Source organism: Mesocricetus auratus, unplaced genomic scaffold (genome assembly GCF_017639785.1).
Source record: "Mesocricetus auratus isolate SY011 unplaced genomic scaffold, BCM_Maur_2.0 Super-Scaffold_100022, whole genome shotgun sequence".
NCBI lineage: Eukaryota > Metazoa > Chordata > Mammalia > Rodentia > Cricetidae > Mesocricetus > Mesocricetus auratus.
Genome location: NW_024429203.1, coordinates 21,112,193 through 21,118,192, shown reverse-complemented (window position 1 = coordinate 21,118,192; position 6,000 = coordinate 21,112,193). Strand labels below are relative to the sequence as shown.

The 6,000-nt window shown below is 47.5% G+C and overlaps 1 protein-coding gene and 1 long non-coding RNA gene across 3 annotated transcripts in view; one reads left to right on the top strand and one right to left on the bottom strand.

Moving 5' to 3' along the window:
- Positions 1-417: 417 nt before the first annotated feature.
- LOC121133455 lies at positions 418-2,224 on the bottom strand. Its single transcript, XR_005870297.1, has 2 exons — positions 989-2,224; positions 418-710 (listed from the first exon to the last, which is right to left on the bottom strand). It is a non-coding gene; the product is annotated as an uncharacterized LOC121133455 (long non-coding RNA).
- Positions 2,225-2,289: 65 nt separating this feature from the next.
- The window catches only part of LOC101824250 (tubulin-specific chaperone cofactor E-like protein), a 140,686-nt gene continuing 136,975 nt past the window's right edge, over positions 2,290-6,000 (top strand). Inside the window, exon 1 of one of the 2 annotated variants that reach the window (XM_013112828.2) lies at positions 2,290-2,497. The gene's annotated coding sequence lies outside the window, so the exon portion shown is untranslated. The remainder of the gene's footprint in view (positions 2,498-6,000) is intronic. The other variant, XM_005069405.4, reaches the window with a different exon arrangement.

Sequence of the window (6,000 nt, the reverse complement as noted above, 5' to 3'; positions counted from 1 at the left end):
TTCTCTCTCTCTCTCTCTCTGTCTCTCTTTCTGTCTCTCTCTCTCTCTCTCTCTCTGTCTCTCTCTCTCTCTCTCTCTCTGTCTCTCTCTCTCTCTGTGTGTATGTGTGTGTTGGTTCTGGAATTCTATCAGAGTCTTGGACATCATGCATCATGGCAAACAATTTACAAAGACACTACATCATCTGCCCTTCATTTTATTTTTATTTTTTAATTTTTTGAGACAGAATATCATGTCATCCAGGCTGGCTTCAAATTCAGTGTTGGCAGCCTTGAATGCCTGATGCTCCTGCTGCAGTCTCCCAACTACTGGTGAGGTGGGGAGCACCACACCTGGGCTATGAGGTGCTGGGGGTTGAATCTAGTGTTTGCTGCACCTGCACGCTGGCCAAGCATTTTGCCAACTGAGATAGACCTCTAATGTCTTGCTTTTATTTATTAAACTATTAGATTTCACTTAATTAAAATAAAGTTAAATAGCCACATATAGCTAGTGGGTAGCAGACTAAGTGGAGCAGCTGTAGAGTAACAGGAGACAGACAAGAGATGAGGCTGGGAAAGACAGCAGATTGTGAAGAACTCCAAGGAGCATGCTGTTGACTGTGGGCTTCGTGCTGAGGCGAAGACGAGCCACTGGGAGTCTCAGGACAGGCCTTAATCTCCAGGGAGTGATACAGTCTCATTCAAGCTTCAGAAAGATACTTTAGCTGCCTTGGGAGATAGAGAAGAGGCGGTAGAAACGTTAATCTCTAAGGTTTTTCTCTAAGGACTCTCACATCCAGTATCTATGTGTGTTTCTAGTCATAGCAACAGTATTTGTTAATAGTAACGAATTACAGCTCTTACTTTCCCCTAGTTGCTCACAAGGTACCTCTCTTCCTAACTATTTCTGAGTGCCCACTAAAAAAACTTCAACTCCTAAGCAAGCGTGTCATCTGGGTATTTAGGCAGAGTTATGGAAGCAGAGTATCAAAAGGGAAGACACTCACCTGTCCTTCCTTCCGTTTTCAGTTCCCTCTGCTCTTCCCACGATTCTCTACTTCCTTCTGCTCTTCCCACGATCCTCCACTTCCCTCTGCTCTTCCCATGATCCTCCAGATCACTCTGTTCTTTGCATGCTCCTCCCTGCTGAGGCTGCTTTTAGCTGTGGTCCTGCCTATGACCTGAGTACCCCAAAGTCGTTACTTTCTAAGGTGTCAGTAGTGCTTTCCTGGGCTGGAGGCAATCGGTCATCTTTCTGTGTTCTCTAAGCCCACTCATTGCCTGACTCATTGTCCTTGGGACACCTTCCTTAACCTTCTCAGGTGTCTCTCTAGGCTAAGTCCCACCTATGGGACAAGACAAAACGAAGGACAAGACTAATTTAAGTCCCCAGGGTGGCAAGCTACACTTGCACTCACCTAAAGATTTTTTTCCTCTCTCTAGAAAAATATCAATATATACATATGCATGTTCATAGCATTCCCCCACATCTTCCTGGACACCTACTACACAGAAACACATGGACTTTGTGTGTAGATATTTCTTCAGCTCCTACAATTTCCACTCATGTGTCTGCGCAAAGCTGAGTCCTCCTCAGGATCAGCCTGCCCCTTTTCCACAGCAGTGTCCTGCGAAGAAATGAACAGCCCAGCAGCCCCGTGTGAGGCTTCCAAAGCTACTTTCTTTGGAGCTAGCTTGACCTGGCTTCAAGTCTCAGCCTGGCCATTTTGACTAAGTAGGTAGTCTTATGAAGATGACTTGACTTCCCAACTTCAACGTTCAATTCTACAAAATATCTCCCTAGGACGTTTGTAGAAGATTTTTGCTGTGATTTTTTTTTTTAATCTCATGTGTTTACTAGCTGTGGCTATTAAAACACTAAATAGGTACTGTTGAAAGCTTCAGGTGCCACAGGACTGGAGGGGGCACAGAATAAAGGTCAGACTGTCCTCCCACGCAGATGTATACGAAGTATAGAGAGCTTTTATGGGACATTTTATAGATGAGGTCAGTGAAGTCAGGGACAGGTAGTATCACAAATAGTCAGGCTCACACAGAGTCAGGCCAAGATTGCAGGTGTGTTTGGTCAGGTTCAGTCTAGGAATCCTGTATCCGAAGGCATCGGGTCTTTGGACGTGCGGATGCTCCCCTGGTGCACCAGTAAGAAAAGCAAGCAGATTGGGTGCTTTCTGATCAAGCCTAGATGGATACCACCATCCCGGTTGCCATGACAACCACAGCTTGGTCTAGGAGACTCAGAGCCGGGCCCCTCCCAACCACGCAGCGGACGTGACACGTGCGGCGGGGTCACGTGTTGTTGTTGGGGGCCCCCTCGAAAGCTGCTTCCGGGTCAATGCAGGACACTGGGCTCCGGCGGCCGGAGAGGGGGTCGAGGTGAAGCGGAGCCGGGCCGGGGCCGGCCGGGAACAGGCCGGAGGCGGAGCGGCGGCGACGGCGGTGGCCGGGCGGGCGGAAGCGCAGCCTGAGAAGCCGCCGCCTCCCGGGCGGGCCGAGGGGTGAGTGTAGCTCGGCTGCCACTCCGCTGGGGCCAGAGGCCCGAGAGGTGCTCTCCTAAGAGGGCCAATGGGGGTGGGAAGCCAGACCTGGGACCCCGGGAGGACCGAGCATTGACAGAGGGAGGCTGGGCAGCGGGAGTAAGCTAGGATGCTTCCAGCCTTCCTGAGGCCTGGGGTACCTGAAAGATGCTCCCTTGGTGGGAAACTTAGCTTTGAATCACTGAATCAGGAAAATATGTGTCCCCATCTGTAAGATTTGGTGTCTTTGGGAAAGAGCAGCCGTTCCTATACTCCTGTGTCACTAGGCCTGTCCCTTCCAGGACTGCTCAGAGCATGTAGTTTGATAGGAGTTTGAGGGAGCATCTATTTGCCCCAAGCCGTAGTAAGATGGGGTGCTGCCAGGAGACCCCCCCCCCCATCCTGGCTTCCTGGGAATGGCGTGAAAGGATTTGTGGTGGGCTGTATGCTGAGAATGGAGAGTACAGGCTTCCGGGGCTGCCAAGAGGAAGGCAGCCTGGGATTTAAGGAAAGGAAGAGTTGCCCCTTAGGGACATAGGCAGCGGTTGCAGAAGTTGTAGTTGAGGAAAAGTTGATTGGAGGAGTTGAACTGTTGACAGACAGTGGGGGAAGGAGGAGCTTCACTCCAGGTTGCTTAGCTACACTCGTTTGTAGGCACCGCCTTAAGGCTGGCAGGACCTCAAGGGCAGCTAAGGGCTTGGCTTGGACTCGTCCCTGTTCTCTCTGTTTTTGCTTGGGCTTTTGTGTGTGTACCAAGAAACTCTTAAATAGGTTTCCATGGGTCCATCCTGCGCAGAGAGTTTGAAAAGATTGTTTGGGGAAGGTGGTAAGGCCTTTCGGGGCCAAATACAGGCTTGGCTGGGCTTTCCCCTGCTGTGTTCATTCTTGGTGCCTGTCTCTGTGTCTGTCTCTGTAGTTCTTGAATGTGCTCATAGGCTCACCTTGAGCAGAGACCTTGAGCAGGGGTTGAGGATTAAGTATGGTTAGTCAGCCAGGGTCCTTTGGCTGTAGACCTGGTTCTCAATGCAATGACTTTCTAAGGTAAGAAAAACCAAAAACCTCACATCAATAAGGACATTATGATCTAGTACATACACCTCCGTGTGAGGAAAAGTTTGACAAAGTAGTGTTTTTGTGTTTATGTGCTTTGTTTTGATACAGAACCTCTTGGTGCTGTTGGCCTTGAACTTACTGTATAGCTCAGGCTAGCCTGCTGCTCACTGTACTCCTCCTGTCTCAGCCTCCCCAGTGCTGAGCTCAAAGGCATAAGGCACCATGACTGGCCTCACACAGCAGAGTTTGCCCTTATTGGGTGCCTTCTGCTTATTTCTGTTATATTCCATTTTCTTGCACTGGAAAGAAAAATGCTGACTGAATCCCACAAAATCGATTCACAGGTCACAATTTGTGGTTGGAAAAAAATGCCATTTTTAGACCTATTTCTTGGGTTAGTCAGTGTCACTATACTGTAAGCTTCTGGCGAACAGGTGTCACTCCAGGTTGGTGTGCTGTTTGGATGGAGCACCTGAGTGCTTCTGTTGATTGGGTGTCATCACGTGCTTGGTCCATTTCCTAAAGTACTATAATGTTAATCTTTGATGAAATTGGGTACAAGCATGACCTTATTTTCTCTAGCCGTTTCTGTGCCTGAGAAATACATTAGGCCTAGTTCTATTCAGCCACATTATCTTCATGTCATACTTCACAGGCATTTTTTTGTGTGTGTTCCAGTATTAAAAAGAGCCACTGAGCTATGGGGCTGGAGAGAGCCCCTGCTCTTCCAGAGGACCAGAGTGTAGTTACTAGCACTCATGCCAGGAGACCCACAACTGCCTGTAACTCCAGTTCCAAGGGGATCCATAACCTTCCTCTGGCCTCTGTGGGTACCTGTACACATGTGGCATATACTCACACAGATATAGCCACACACATACACATAAAAATAAAGCCAATCCTAAGAAAGATGTGTGTGTGTGTGACAGAGAAAGAGAGAGAGAGAGAGAGAGAGAGAGAGAGAGAGAGAGAGAGAGAGAGGCCTTTCTGCTGTTTGATGCCATCTCAAGCTCTTCAGTAGTTTTTAGATGGTGGACTTGCTTTCTGTCTGCAAAAGACTCTAAAGCTCTTGTGTTGGTATACAATCAGAAATCGAGTATAACCTTCAGTCAGGGAATGCCTAAATTTCTCCCATGAAGATACTTTTCAAATGTTTACAAAATAGATGAAAGGTTGAGGAGGTAGCTCAGTAGGTGAACACTTGCCCTGCACGGGTGAGTACCTGTGTTCCCTAGAACCCTCCTAAAGGAGCTGGGTACAGTGGCATACCTTTAATTCCAGCACTGGGGGATCAACAGCAGGATCCCAGGGGCTGAATTAGTGAGCTCCAGGGCTGGTGAGAGACTGTCTCAAAACATAAGGAAGATAGCTGACATCCATTGCTGGCCTTCATACATGCGTACCCATCTGCAAACAAGTGCATATGCACCAGTATTGATGAAAGCCATAGAAAAATGTTAAACCAGGATTCATTCTTTTTTATTGTTTGATTTTCAAGACAGGGTTTCTCTCTGTAGCCTTGATTGTACTGGAACTCCCTCTGTAGACTGGTTGGCTTCTGACTCAGAGATCCACCTGCCTTTGCATCCTGAGTGCTGGGATTAAAGACGCATGCCATCACCACTCAGCCAGTATTACTTCTTAATAAACATTAATAGGTGTTGGTGAACAAAGTAAGAACCATTCATGTGTTGCTGCTTCCTTTGAAAGTTGTGACACAGCCTGTTGCTGCAGGATGTAATGTAAGGAGTCTTTCTCTGTCCCGATAGCCAGCTCCCAAATAATGACAGGGAGACTTCTTATTAATTATGCCTATAGCTTAGGTTTGTTCCTAACTGGCTCTTATAACTTAAATGAACCCATTTCTATTAATCTACACTTTACCATGTGGCTTTTTACCTTTCTTTCACTCTGTTTGTCCGACTCCATTTCTCTTTGGTAACTCCTCTGCTCCTCGATTGTCTCCTACTTCCTCTCTCTGCCCAGAAGTCCCACCTCGCTATTGACAAGTCAGCTCCTTATTAAGCCAATCACAGCAATATATTTTTATACAGTGTACAAATATCCCATAACAACAGGATGTTGCCTCAGTTCAGTAACTGAAGATAGGATGTATACCGACGGCTTACCTTGGCAGTGTTGCTTTTTGTTTGGATGAAGATGAAATTCAGAGGCACAGTCACCAGGAAAATGTTGCCCCAGTTAAACCTCACCCGTGGAGCACATCTTCAGTAGATGCTGTATGAACGCACAGGTCACTGTCAGACTGAGGTTTATAAACCGGGCCTTCTGCCTTCACTTTTGACTTGTGGCATGGCTCTGTTGAGACGGGTTATGTGGGCATGTGTGAACCATCTCTGAACATAAACCAGCCAGATATTGCTTGTTTTAAAGGCCGTTTTGTAGTGGGTGTCAGGATCACTAAGGAAGAT